The sequence below is a fragment of the Berghia stephanieae genome, chromosome 2 (genome assembly GCF_034508935.2).
Source record: "Berghia stephanieae isolate SIO BIC M18660-M18661 chromosome 2, UCSD_Bste_1.3, whole genome shotgun sequence".
NCBI lineage: Eukaryota > Metazoa > Mollusca > Gastropoda > Nudibranchia > Aeolidiidae > Berghia > Berghia stephanieae.
The window spans coordinates 50,821,810-50,836,459 of record NC_088361.1 but is presented as its reverse complement, the minus strand read 5'-3'; the positions used below and the strand labels follow the sequence as shown (position 1 = coordinate 50,836,459).

Below are 14,650 nucleotides of genomic sequence, written 5' to 3'. Positions count from 1 at the left end.
TACGACCTCAATCCTCACTTAAATTAATAAACACTCGTCCCCCATCCAATCTAATCTCTTCAATACGCTTCAACAGTCGTTACGTCACTTCCCTCGTAATGATGCATGGTAACTTAGTAACTGGCTCTAAACTATCAAAACAATGGCGGCCGCCCTTATGAAATATTTCTCCGACGAGCATAAAAGCGTATCCAGAGGAAAAAAAACCATTATAAATCTGATCATGTTTTTGACTTTTACACATTCTGATCACAAGACATGAAAAGTCAGCACGAAGAATAAAAATTACCGGTTTTCTTTGTTTTTCTTTGGCCGCCTTTGCTTGGCTACGTGACATCAGACTGTTGAATCCAATTAATACTCCTCAACGTTCTTTGTCAGGTGTCAATACTGTCTGTGACAGACAGTATGAAATGAACAACCACCGTGATAACAAATCGCAGCAACAGCGCCGTTTCGAGCAACAACAACAACAACAACAACAACAACAACAACCTGTACGTAGTGATCATACGAATACAACAATCGGATTACTAAATGTTAGATCGTGCCGTAATAAAACTCAAGAAATAATCGACAAAATTGAAGATCACAAAATGACTATATTTTGTCATCTTGGAAACATGGCTTAACCATTGACATGATGATCCAGTTCTAAAAGCAATTACACCCGAAGGCTTTAGTGTTAAATCATTTCCACGCATTGGGAGGAAAGGTGGTGGAATTGCAATCATTTACAACTTGTCACTCTTTGATAAGATATCATTCCACCATGATGATTTTAGAAGCTTTAAGTACGCTGGATTTGCCATTCATGAAAATAATTTTAAAAAGTAGTTTCATTGTATTTACCGCCCACCACCAAGCCAACAAAACAAAATATCAACAATTGATTTCTTATCAGAGTTCGGTGAATTTTTGTCCATTCAATTCATAAATGAAAAGCACAATCTTTTTATGGGTGATTTTAACATCGATTATTTCGGAAACAAAAATGAATCCAAATTATTTCGGGAGCTTACAAACCACTCTATTCAACTTGTAAGCGGTCCTACAAACAACCATGGGTAACAATAGATCATGTCATTACAGACAGTGAACATTCTCTCACTTCACTTGTCTTGAATATTGATACATTAATCTCGGACCACCATTTAATTGTGTTTTGTGTTTTATTTCCAATGAAGCACGAAGTAAGAAAGATTATAACATTTCGTAATATGAAGAATGTAGACTTGAACATTTTTAAATAAGACCTTGAACATAACGTTAAAAGTAAAAATGATGCAAATGGTCTCCACGAGTCAATTATTGATACGCTGTTGATAAGAAACTGTACATCGCGGCCAGAAATGACGCGAAAGCTGTCAATTTCAGGACCAAAAAGAAATACTATGAAGACAGCCTGAAAAACGTCGGACGTTCGAGACCAAGGCCATGCTGCGACAACAGTCGCAAGCAACTCTCCCATCGTTAATCGATCGTGCAGATCTACCAACTCGCTTTGGTCAATATTTTAAAGAAAAAGGATACCATCAGGAAAGAACTCTCATCTGAATTTATCCAAACATTTGGCAAGTTTCATGGTGATTCATTTACAAATTATTCGAAGATCACTGAGCTGACTTACGTGACTGCATTCTGTCGTCTCCAACTAAAAGTTGTGATTTCGACCCAGTAATACTGCCATGCTAAAAAAAGGCATTGATGTTTGTCCTCTGTCTAAAATCATCAGAGGTTTCGGTCTGTCTTACCATCAATACGCTGATGATACGCAATTGTACTACGTCTCCAATACGATAAATTTACAAGAAGTATTAGCCTTTTGTAAGAATTGTATCCAAAGTGTTAAGAAATGGATGAATGAGAACAGAGTGAAACTGAATGATGATAAGACGGAGGTGCTGTATGTGGGGAATCGGAAGTGGAAATTGAAACAGATTTGAAGCTGGGGGATACTTCTATTCAAATTGTTGACAAAGTGAAAAACCTTGGTACATTCTGAGACTCTGGACTGTTGATGGAGCACTAGGTTAATAATTTGGTTAGATCCCTCTTTTTCCAAGTAAAAAAGATTGATTCAATTAGACGGTTCATATCTGGTTGTGTCCCTCGTACTATCAAAATTGGCTTATTATAATTCTCTGTTGTTTGGCGTTGCAATATAATCTGAGACGTCTTCAGATTGTCCAAAACAGCGCTGCCAGACTATTATTCATGTAGCGTAGGTGCGATTCTGCCAGACCTCTGCTTCATGACCTGCATTGGCTGCCTGTTGAGAAAAGGATTAAATTCAAAGCTTGTGTTTTAGTGTATCGTTGTCTTGAAAGTACTGCCCCTTCCTACCATTCGGAACTAATTGAAAGATATTCAAAACCCCGCTTCTTACGTTCGGCCAGTGATTCCACCAAATACGTTGTCCCTCGAATACGCAAAAATGCTGGAATGAGACCCCTTTCTCATTTCGGACCCTCTGTTTGGAACGCCTCACCACAGAGCATTCGTGAAAAAGAATCATTGTCTATTTTTAAACGTTGGTTTAAAACATATCTGTTTCGATTTTAGTAGATTATATGAGAAACAAGATGGGTGTCTGGTTCGTGTTGTGTCGTATTGTGTGTGTGTGTGTGTGTATGTGTGTGTGTCTGTGTGAATGAGTATGTTTCAGCCAAAGTAATTTGTAATTTAAGCGCTTAGAGTCTGGTGTCTCGGAGTTAAAACGCTATATAAGTTTTCAGCATTATTATTATTATGATTTTAGGGGATGATCTAGCTCAATTACTGTATTCTCCCCCGTTTTTTATGCCCATACGAAGAGCGTCGACGACATTATTTTTGGGCAAAACAAATCAAACAACTGGTCATCCTATGCCTTCCTTCTGTTCTTACACGAATCATTGACAAAATAGACACGAACAATTGAGCTAGATGTGGCCCGTAATCCGACATAAATATTCTACATCACTTGCTGTCATGTGTAATCTTGTAGCTGTTGATGCAAGATTATCTGACGTTATGATGTTATAATATCATGACCCTGAGGTTAAGGCCATATGTTTGTCTCCCTGGGAATGCATTGCGACTTCAATCAGAAGGTGTATTCTTCCGTACAATGAAGAAACAACATTTTAATTTTCCACAGGCATCTTTTACTTCAAAAAGAAGGAACAAAATTACGCCACCCAGCGCTTTGTTAATGTTTTAGACAGCAATTTTAATGATTAATTCTCACTAAATTATATCAATCAGACTACAAGGTTACACATAGTTTTGTGTGTTGGTAAGTTATATCCGGCTGGCGGATGTTATGGGTATTTTGCATACACACATAGCATCAATATCGTTAAGTGCCCCTGTCTTCACAAAGTCTTACATTGTAAAGTGTTTTATTATTGCACAGGAGTGTTTATGCAGGCACATTGTTTATTATTTCCTCGCAGATGTCAAGAAATCGGATGTCTTTTTTGGTCTCGGGATTGTAGATAAAAAGAAATCGACGAACATGTGTTCATTCACAACTCAAAGCAATATACCGATTTGACCATGCCCTCGCTGGTCGTATATAAAAACTGGCAGCATGTTATGACACAGTAACCGTGACTGTGGTATAATTACTAACTACTCCAAAACAAGACAAGCAGGTGCAGCAACACGTCACTCAGTGATTGTCATTTGTCACTCGTACAATACCAGGAAGTAGGACAATTACTTCCGGCATCTAGGTCCTCTACTTGATAATTGATAATTCACTACGATGGGGAGTGCCGATCGATGTCAAATACCATTCAGATAATTGACGTGTAAAGGGCTTTGATATTATGACGTATGAAGTCTGGAGCATGGTGTCAACTGCAAGCGAAGTTACTGTTTTTTTAACGATGCAAGAGTGTTCCAATTTAGGTCATCTGAATAGTATCAGTTGGTGCCAAAACCTTGAACAAACTGCAATAGTGCTGCCAGCTATACGATAAAAACTATGATTTCTTACACTTTTGTATGATTGTATACCCTTTCTCTCAAATTGTTCGTTTTTTATGAGAATAGAATCTTAACATTTTAATATAAAAAGTCAGTTTTATTCTCTCTCTTATAAGGTTTCATGGGATTCTAAAAGCTTCCTGCAGTAATATACTTTAACAATTGTTGTTTGATCGGTTTAAGTTGTATGTTTGGATCCCTTCATCATTTTGTTTTCAAGTTTCCCTAAGCTTCTGAAGTTGTTCAGCCACACTAACTTGATATAAGAATTTAGTTATTTCCAAACTTACTCAACGGCGGGAGTCAGATTGAAGGACATAGGAAGAGTACACATAAGATGTTAATCTTTACTACCCTGTAGCCAACCATCAGATTAACCTAATTAAATTATGAAAATTATGCAGCCAGTTAACTTATCCTCTTGGGTCCTTGGTGGAACATAAGGCGCCAACAAAGTTCTTCCAGGCATCTCTGTCCTGGGCCAGCCAACTCAGCTCATTCCATATCTGTCCAGCCTCTTACATCTCTCTTCAACTGTCCTCATCCAGGTACCAAATGGTCTGCCTCTCTTTCTCTTTCCCGATGGGGACCATCTTAGTACTGTGTAAGGCAGTCTGGACTTTTTCATTATCAGGACGTGACCCAACAATTTCCATCGTCTGTGCTTGACTTCATCCATGATGTTTTTCATTCTTGTGCGCCTTGAGAGTTCTTCATTGATAATATACTGTTGCCAACAAAGTTTCAGGATTCTGCAGAGCCATCTTCGTTTTAACCATCTGAGGCGACTTTCTACCTTCTTATTCATTATCCCAGTTTCTGCTGCAATAATTTCAACAAATCGCCTTATGTCCACCTAAACAATTCCTTCAAATTCACTTCAAGTTGTACACCTTTTTCACACGACTGTTTGTTCTTATCATCTAAAATAAGCCAGTCGGTGCAGCGTCAAGCCAAAAACCTTTGTTCTAAAATCGGTTAATCCCGAATACGTCATCACAGCTGTGACTTATCTCCTTACGACTTAAGCTGCTGCGTGTATTTAAATTTTAAAGTTAAATTTTAAATTTGATTTAATATAAATGCCTTTACTGAGTGAAGAGTGAATTTAGCTTTTTTAAAACATTAAAATACTTAATTAAACTAATCCTGATATTTTAAAATTTAATTTCACGTTTCTTTACATTGTCTGATCCGACAATTTAGTCTTTCCAGATTGACGCCATGGTCATCAATATAGTGGAGCTTATGATGTACCTGACTGATGAGTTAATGACAAGATGAATGATAATTCAATACTGACATACTATGAAAAAAAAACAAACCCAACAACAAGTGTTTAAATTTTTGATCGCCTTTCAAATACCCATCCATGAAGTACCAGGTTTGATAGTAAAATGCGGGCCAGTTTAATCGACTGATATTTGAAGAACGAGTCTTAAATTCGTGGGTTTTTTCGGTTTTTTTTCGAGTTAAGTCGGTTTTTTGTTTATCAAAACCGATTACTTTTTCAGGAGTCAGAGAAATAATAGTGTTTTGCACACGAGGTTCTGTATGGCCACTTTTGAAGCTGAACTAGGCCACGACGAACTCTGGCCATCTGGCACCCTGGATCCGTTTTCCTGAACGCGGACTAGCACATAGTCTCTGACTATATGTGACTTTAGTCGAGGACTTGAAAAAATCGGATTTCATGTGAGCTGACTAAGCAAGTCCCAGACTAAAATCACGACACCTTTGGACTAAGTTTGGCCAAGTTTTAGTCATTTGCTGATGAAGAATTTCAACCTTAGTCTGAGACTAGTTACTAGGATACACCATAACGTTGACAAGATAGCAGCTATTTTTAGATTGAGAGAGCTTCGATTTGGAAGGACAATACGTTGGTTACGAATGAGAGAGGCAAAACGTGTCCTGTTGCTATTGACACTGGTTTAAAAAAACTATAAGGTAAGTGCAGATCGTCGAAAGTACTTATTTTAGGGAGTAAAAACTAAAAAAGAACAATCTAATCGGCTCGCGAGTTGCGAGTGAACGGAGACTAGAATCAAAGGGTTTACGTCAAAGAACAACAAGAAAGAAAATGATTAGAAAGTATAGTGGAGACTTAAGTTAATCTGCTGGCATTGTAACTGACTGAAATAATGTAATTCATCAGAACAAATGTTTTTTTTTGGTGCGATTTGTTTGTGTTACAACGAAACCTTCATTGGTCTAAATATAGAATTGACATGGACATCACTGTAGTCTATCAGTTTACATTAAATATCACGTGATTTGATTCACCATGGCAACAGTAAGTTAAAATACGAAAAGGAACGAAATAATATCTATACCAGATGTGTTGCTATTTTCCTCTTTGGTAATCTTTTGCGTTGAAAGTAATAAGGCTGGTATCTTACCTGCCATCTTGTACTAGAGACTCTGATGTAACCAGCACAAAATAGCCGAATTAGTCACCGTCCTTACAACGCCCACTTCTAGGCAAGAGACCGGCTAGTCAGAGACTAGAAAGCGTTCATGAAATCCGATTTTAGTCCCTTACTTTGCTCAGGCTTAAGACTAGAAAGTCATTAACTAGACTAGTAAATAACTAAATCTAGTCCGTGTTCATGAAAACGGACCCAGGTCGTGTATCTCGACCAAATAAGTATCAATATGTCATCCTTAACGAAAACTCTCATCTGGTTACTCAACAGTTTACGACTGTTGATTTTTTTTTAACTAATAGAAACTGTGCCAGCATTTTTTCTGTTTGTTTTGTTTGTTAATCGATCCATCTTCGCTACTCGCAATCTGTGACACATCTAGGCTATCTATTATTGCACGAAAGTAGGTTATCGAATGTTATCGATCAAATGTTGAGGAAATCACTCCACACTGACTGGTGACTGAATGAGTTTGCACTTGAATTAACATTTTATACCGTGCAAAGAATAACTTAAAAAAAAAGACTAGACCTACTTTCGTCTTAACCTCTTAATAAAGATTTGGCCATAGTGTAAAAAAAGAGTAGACCATCAGAAAGACATGACTTGTGAAGCGGGAATTTATTTTGTTCTGTAAATATACAACTCATTGCTACACTTTGAATTGAACGTTGGCATATCACAAAACGACGAAAAGCTCAGGGCTGGCAGATTCCGCTGCATCAAGTGGTAGAAGATTTCACTAATAGAAGTTAGGTAGAATAAATTGAGGCGGGTGTTTGGTCTTGACATGGGAATCGTCATTTGATACGCATCTCTTCTCGTTGATCAGCAGATACATGTGATTTGTTTCTGGAAAGTGGACTTCAATTCTTTTATGATAGGTTTTACAGAAGGTGCATAATTTGGCTCGTTTTCGCCGGATCTCAAGATTGTCAAGGCCCCGCGATGAGCCACTTATTTAAGGTGAGATTTCGTTGGAAAATCGCCCTGCCACTTTCTTCCGATGAGTTAATTTTATTTGAGATACAGGTCCCAGACAATACTTGCATAATATAAGATTGGTCGCACGAATGTTTTTGTAGCCGTGGAAAGGATGTTATTTGGAAGGCCTCTCAGATCACGGTAAACAAACGCACTTACTCTATTGGCCTTTGATATCACCATTGCGGTATGATTGTTCCATTTCATTTTGTTAGTAATTTCCACACCATTTCCGCATCATTTTGCGCAGTAAGTTGTCTTCAGGACCAATCAAATGAAATCATGATGGGAAGGACGTTACCCCACGACGTCACTAACTAAATGTTAATTGAAGGAGAGCTTACCCTCATTTCTGAAGTTCAACAAAATGGAAAAAAAGCAACTGATCGAGCACATTTATACTTCCCTGATCCAATTTAATACGTCTCGACTGTTCGTGCAACAATGGGACGCATTCATTTGACTTAAGTTGAACTGTCTTCATCGAAAACATACATCTTTCATCTTGTGACATCCGGAACTAATCCCACCAAATAATGTAAAAAAGGCAAGCTATAGATACAGCCTACTACCACGATTATGCGATCACAGAAAAAAAACGACTTCCCACGCCGTTCATGATCTTCTTATTTTTCTACCAATATCAACAGTTTTCAACTAATATCTGAATATAAGTTTTCCATAAAATATTAACAATGCCATTTTAATTTAACATAGTCGAGGACAATAATATGATGTACGGGGTCAGATCATCTTCAGGGTTGCTTTGTTGACTTTTCCTCTCATTGATTACAATTTAAATCAAAGCTAGATGTTTTTTAAAAAGTCTAAACGTCAAGTGTATTTAACACATTTAGTGACGTTTTAGAAAATTCCACTCCCATTAGCCAGTAAAGTGCCGTATTCTGGAACGACACGAATTAAAAAGATGTGTAGTCTTGTGGTATGACACTCGGGTAACGGATCGGCAGATCCTGGGTTCGATCCTCGCTCGACACATTGTTGAGTCCTTGGAAAAGGCTCTTTACTCACATTCTCCCATCGTACTCGGGTGTGAAATGAATACCTGGCCGTTAACAGCTGTTCGAAAAAAAAATGTAATGCCGCCGAACAGGCGTCATGTCCCGTCCTAAATGTTAAATGTTGCTGTTGGCCAGGGACTCCTTGTAAAGCGCTTTGAGGACGTTTAGTGGATATTGCGCTATATAAAAGCTCAATTACGAAACTCAATTATATAAACATTTGGCCAGAAAACTCGTTTTAAAATAGCGATCGATTTAAATGACCCTCATCTTGGCAAAAAACTCTCAAACCTGGGACTTCGCAGGTTTTGCCAAGATCAAGATGAGGGTCATTTAAACCAAACAATATTTAAAGGACAAGTTTTCTGACCAATTGTTTTTAATGCGTGTCTATCCAGAGTACTTCAGTTTACTGGTTAATAGATATTTATGTTAATCATTAATCCAAATTATTTTTTCCCTAAAAAAAGTCGATTTGTCAGTTTATTTCTAAATTAAATTCAAAGAATTAAGGCGGGGTAGGGGTGGGGATGGGGGCACGGGTGTGGGTGTGCATAATAAACCGATTTTTACACGCTACGGGGGATTTTGCCTTATTTTTTCATTTCACTTTACCCTCGCGAAGCTTGCTTGTGTGATATGAATTGGTAACTATATATATATATATATATATATATATATATATATATATATATATATATATATATATATATATATATATATATATATATATATATACTCTCGCAGACGTGCTCGCAGTATTGAACAGGAATCAATATGAAAACTACCAAAAATGTTAAGCATCTGTACATTTTATTTTGGAAGCTGTCACATTATTTTTGTTCAAGATCAGACACGTTCATCAACCTGTCATCGATTGCGTAAAACGTTCTTTATGTCTTACAATATCTGTTCTAATGACCTTGTCGCTGTCGTGAGTTAACTCTCTATGTCATGTTGATGTAAATACCGACTCGTGCACTGCAGTGTTTGGTTCACTGGTGACTGTATATCAAAAACATTTCTGACAGGTTGGACTGACTCAGACAGGCAGTCCGAATTTTGTTATTGCCAAATCTTGACTGACCAGTCCAGGATCGAGGATAGGAAAGGGCGGGCTATTACTATTCGTAGTAGGTAAGGGGGCCGTAACCTTGTTAGGTGAAGAACTATAATAATATGCATTGCATTTGGTGTTATGAAGATCTACAAACAATAAACCAAATATATGATGAGAGCGAATGCTCGCTCGAAACAATATTGTAGGAGTTGATCCAATTTATACATGAAATATATATATATATATATATATATATATATATATATATATATATGTAGATAGATAGATAGATAGATAGATTCTCTAGGTCATGATATTTTGACAAAGTTTTGCTAATTACATCACTTTTAAAAGTGACAAGTAACAAGCACTTCCTTTGTCACATCCGTGAGCAATTTGCCAGACCACTACCCATAGTCATTAATGAATTTCGGCGAAAGTTCCCTAAAATAAGGAAATTGTTTTGATGCAACGTGCGGTTATTGACTTTTTTACGCGCCGAGGAGGTATCATAAATAAATATCTAGATCTAGAGAATGTCTAAAAAATGTCTAAAATGAGATGCTTCTCTAAATGTGAGAAGGTGGATTAGAAGATCAATTCCACAGTGGTCGACCCATCAGTGTGACAGGAGCTCAGCATCATGTGAGAGTAAATGAAATGATTTACAAAGCATTGATCAGTGAGATAGTGCAAAGGCCATTGAAATTTCTATGGAAACAGTAAACACTGTTTTTGGCTACAACCCCCCCCCCCAACAAAACAAAACAAAACAAAACAAAACAAAACAATCCCCCCCCCCCCCAAAAAAAAAAAAAGATTACTCCCCCCCCCCAAATTACTCCACCAAAAAAAAAAGCAAAAACAAAAAAAAGCAACCCAAAAATAATAACAAAACAATACAATTATTTTTTGAAAAACTACCATCCCCCCCCCCCCCCCCCAAAAAAAAAAAAAAAACAAAAAAAAACAACAAAAAAAAACAAAAAACTGTTTGCACGTTGGGTTCTCGTATGTTGACGCATGAAATGAAAGCCAATAGAACAATTCTATTTCTGAAGAACTTTTGACCCGCTACCAGACTGAATGTGATAGGTTACTGGGGACGAGTCATAGGGGCATCATTATGACTAAGAAAAGAAAAAACAATCCTTGGAATTTCGATACAAGGATTCGCCACGTTCCAAAAAGTTCAAAGTTGCTGATCCCGCTTGTAACGTGTTCATCATCATCATCATCATCATCATCATCATCATCATCATCATCATCATCATCATCATCATCATCATCATCATCATCATCATCATCATCATCATCATAAGCATTATTATTATCATCATCATCATCATCATCATCATCATCATCATCATCATCATCATCATCATCATCATCAATGCCTTTCCCCCTGGGTCAGGGTATAGGCCACAGACAAACAGTTTCCATCCTTCTCGATCCTGAGCTAAGTCTTTTTTTATTATCTCGTTCCATGTCTTATCACTTCACTGATTATCAGCTTCTTTAATTCTTCTCCATGTTCCCGTGGTCTACCCCTTAATCTTCTGCCCTGAGAGTTCCAGTTCAATACTATCTTTGTTATAGTGGAGTCATTGTTTCTAAGGGTGTGTCCAATCCACCTCCATCGTCTTCTTCCTATGTCCTCTCCCACTGGTTTCTGCTGTGTTCTTTTCCATACTTCTTCGTTCTAAATTCTATCCATCCATCTTATTATGAGTAGCTTAAGCATGCACGTGTTTACACAAAAATGTATCTTCATTATACATGCCTGTGATGCATTCCAAGTTTTACATCCATACAGTAGGACAGACTTCACGTTTGAGTTGAAAAGTCTTAGCTTTAGTCGAAGGGAGGTATCTGTAGTTCTCCAAACTCTGTTCAAAGATGTGAATGCAGCCTGTACCTTTACTTTCCGTGCTTTCACCTCTGCGTCCGTGCCTTCATCTTTGTCAATTATACTCCCGAGATGACAGAAAGTGTCTGTATCTTCAAGTTCCTGATCTTTTACTTTGATCAGCTCCCTTTCACGCGTACATATCCTTAAGACCTTTGACTTTGCAGGTTGAATTCTTAAACCAATTGATTCCGAGAGGCTGTTTATAATTGTGGTTTTTGCTTGCATCTGGTCCTGGAATAACACGATCGAAAACCTTTCCTGAGATAGAGGGAAGAGTGATTCCTCGATAATCATTACAATTACTGAGGTCCCCTTTCTCTGGAAGCTTGACAAGATGTCCTTCCTTCCAATCCTTTGGGAATATCCCGTCATTCCAGATTCTCTCAGATAGTGGGTGAAGGGCCTCAGCATGTCTTTCAGCATCAACTTTTCGAGCTTACGTTGGAATCTGGTCTGGTTCATCAGCTTTCCCCCTTTTAATCTGGTTAATGGCACCAACAATCTCTGCTATCGATGGTGGATCACAGATAATTGGTAGCTCATTCATTGCAGGCAAAATTTCCGGCGGGTTCTCTGGTGGTGGTCAGTTCAGAAGGCAGTTGACAATGTTCTCTCCATCGCCTAGATTGAGCCTCTTTTCCAAAAAATAGTTTTCGCACATTTGTCTTTGACTGGTACCTCTGGTTTCCCATATTTTCCATCAAGTGTCTTGGTAGTTTGATAAAGGATTCTCATGTGTCCTCCTGTCACTGCTGCTTCTGCTTTCTCTGCAAGTCCGTTCATAAAGGCTTCTGTGTCTTTCTTCACAGATCTTTTGACTTCCTTAGTTGTGGCTCGATACTGCTCTTGTGCATCCAGTCTAAAAGCCCTTGTTCGACTGACATTCACTTGTCCTTCCTTGTTCTCCTGTTCTCAATCAGGTCCAAGGTGATTGGACTTATCCATTATTTATGTTCCGATTTCTTTATACCCAATACCTCGTGACAAATTATTATTTAGACTTCCTTGGTCTTTGCCCAATGTGACTCTACATCTATGTCCTCCTCGAGATCAGCTAGAGGTTAGAATCGATAACTCAATTGCAGTTTGTAATTTGTTGCTAACCATTTTCTAGGACTGTCAAGGAAACATTCACATGGTGGTTTAGAACAAAGTAATATTGTGAATTCTGTCCGATACGCGAAGTCTCTTCGAAAGCTACAGACGCATTATTCCGCATTAGACTGGACAATAATGCTATTCTCCACCATGACAACGCGCTGCCCCACATAAGTAGGACTCAGGATGCTATGGTTCGACTCAGATTTCGGGAGAATCAGCATCCTCCACTCTCGAGTCAGTTCTGGCCCCATTTGACTTTTTCACAAAACTCAAAGAATACTTGAAAGAAACTCATTACATCGAAAATGACGACATTGAAGCAAATGTGAGAAGGAGTTTCAGAGGAAAAGACGCAGAATTTTTCGCAGACGCGTTGTAACAACTAATCTTATATCGGTTGCACTCCAGTGTTGACAGGGACGGTGACTATGTGAGAAATACGCGTATAGGCAACATTGTATAGCTGAGAGCATAAGCTTTCACTTGTTTTATACTTTTAATTTGTATAACAATTCATTGAGAAATTTTGAAGGAGGAGGCAAGACTTTTCAGTGAATCCTCGTATAATTGAGACGTTTGATGATTTAATTAGTTTAGATGATTTCATTATGCATTTTTTTCTTAGAACCGAGTGTCCGAATGTACTGAGAAAAACATGAAAAATTCAGGGAATGGGATGCTTTTACATACATTCTTCGGCATTTGAGATTAAAGCCATATTAAATACAAAATAATCGAAGACCAATGTGGAGAATGGTGTCGGGTCAGAATGAATGATCTCGTGGCTTTTCGTGCAGACAATTTACTAAACTATGAAAAGAAAACGACTGCAAGACGAAAGCTTATGAAGTAGACAGAATTGTGAGGACAACATTAATAGGTAACTGCCGCACTCTGGAAAAAACATGTATTTAAAAATTTGGCCAGAAAACTCGTCCTTAAAATGTCGATTGATTTAAATGAACCCCATCTTGGCAAAAAACTGTCAAACGTGGGACTTCGCTTTCCCAAAGTACGACAGGTAAATGGTTAAAGAGTGGACCGGCATGGAATGGAGCTGCCTTTTGAAAAAGAGGGATGATTGCCAAAATCTACAGTATCAGCGGTCGTGCAGAAAGTGAAGATACAGGTTATAATGTAGTTAGTGAAGTAGATTACGAGAACATTACTTTTTTTATTCAAAATTATTGAGACTATGGAAAAGAGTTTAAACGGTGGTTTAGACACGATATTATGTTATATTTTCTTACCTGGCTGTTGATGTTTGAGGTTGCTCGACAACCACGAGTCAGACCATTTACCAGGGTCGCTTCTTTAACTACGTTGATCACATGCCCAACCATTCAAATAAAAAAGAAATTATATCGTTTTGGCGTCAAATTCAGACTTCGATGTATTGGAACAAAATGTCAGAAATTTGTCAGCATTCGAAAGAAATTGTCACTGAACGGAGATAAAAAGCTCAGACAGTAACACTATTGTAGATCGATGGTATTATTATTATTATTATTATTATTATTATTATTATTATTATTATTATTATTATTATTATTATTATTATTGTTATTATTATTATTATACGAATGGTGCATTGATGAGGGATTCCAGTTGTTGAAATGGCTTTCTGAATTTCTTCAAACTTTGCAGTTTTTAAGAATATGTGAATAGTCTTTTCTTTTGTAGAGTCTGTTGTTGTTTGCCTGTTTTCATTTGACGGTTGCAGCAGTAAAAGTCAGAGAGTTTGTCGTTAACTTATTGATTGATGAACACGTTCTTAGCTTAATTGTACAGTATTTAGTATTCCAAGCATAGAAAAAAACTCCAACTTTTTAACAAGGGATATACAACAATGTATAAAGAAGTTGACATCAACGATGGCCTTTAGATGTTTATCGGTGGTCTTCTTTAGAGTACCGGCGCACCGGACAATATTACTATCAACATCGTGTTATCTCTCGTGCCAGTGTTTTTATACAGATCGGCCGGTACTCACCCCAAGAGATGCACGTACACACACGCAAGCACGCAAACATACAAACACACTCACACACCCCCACACCCGCTCGCCCTCTTGAAGCGGGCAGTGGAGACAGTGGTGGTGGTCGTGGTGGTGGGTTGGTGATGGCCGTGGCATTAACAACAACATCAAATCTGCGTCATCATC

The 14,650-nt window shown here is 37.8% G+C and overlaps 1 protein-coding gene across 1 annotated transcript in view; it reads right to left on the bottom strand.

Annotated features, from left to right (window-relative positions):
* LOC144965111 (uncharacterized) overlaps positions 1–14,433 on the bottom strand; it is a 72,865-nt gene extending 58,432 nt beyond the window's left edge. The window contains exon 1 of the mRNA XM_078900048.1: positions 13,737–14,433. The gene's annotated coding sequence lies outside the window, so the exon portion shown is untranslated. The remainder of the gene's footprint in view (positions 1–13,736) is intronic.
* Between the last annotated feature and the right edge of the window lie 217 nt (positions 14,434–14,650).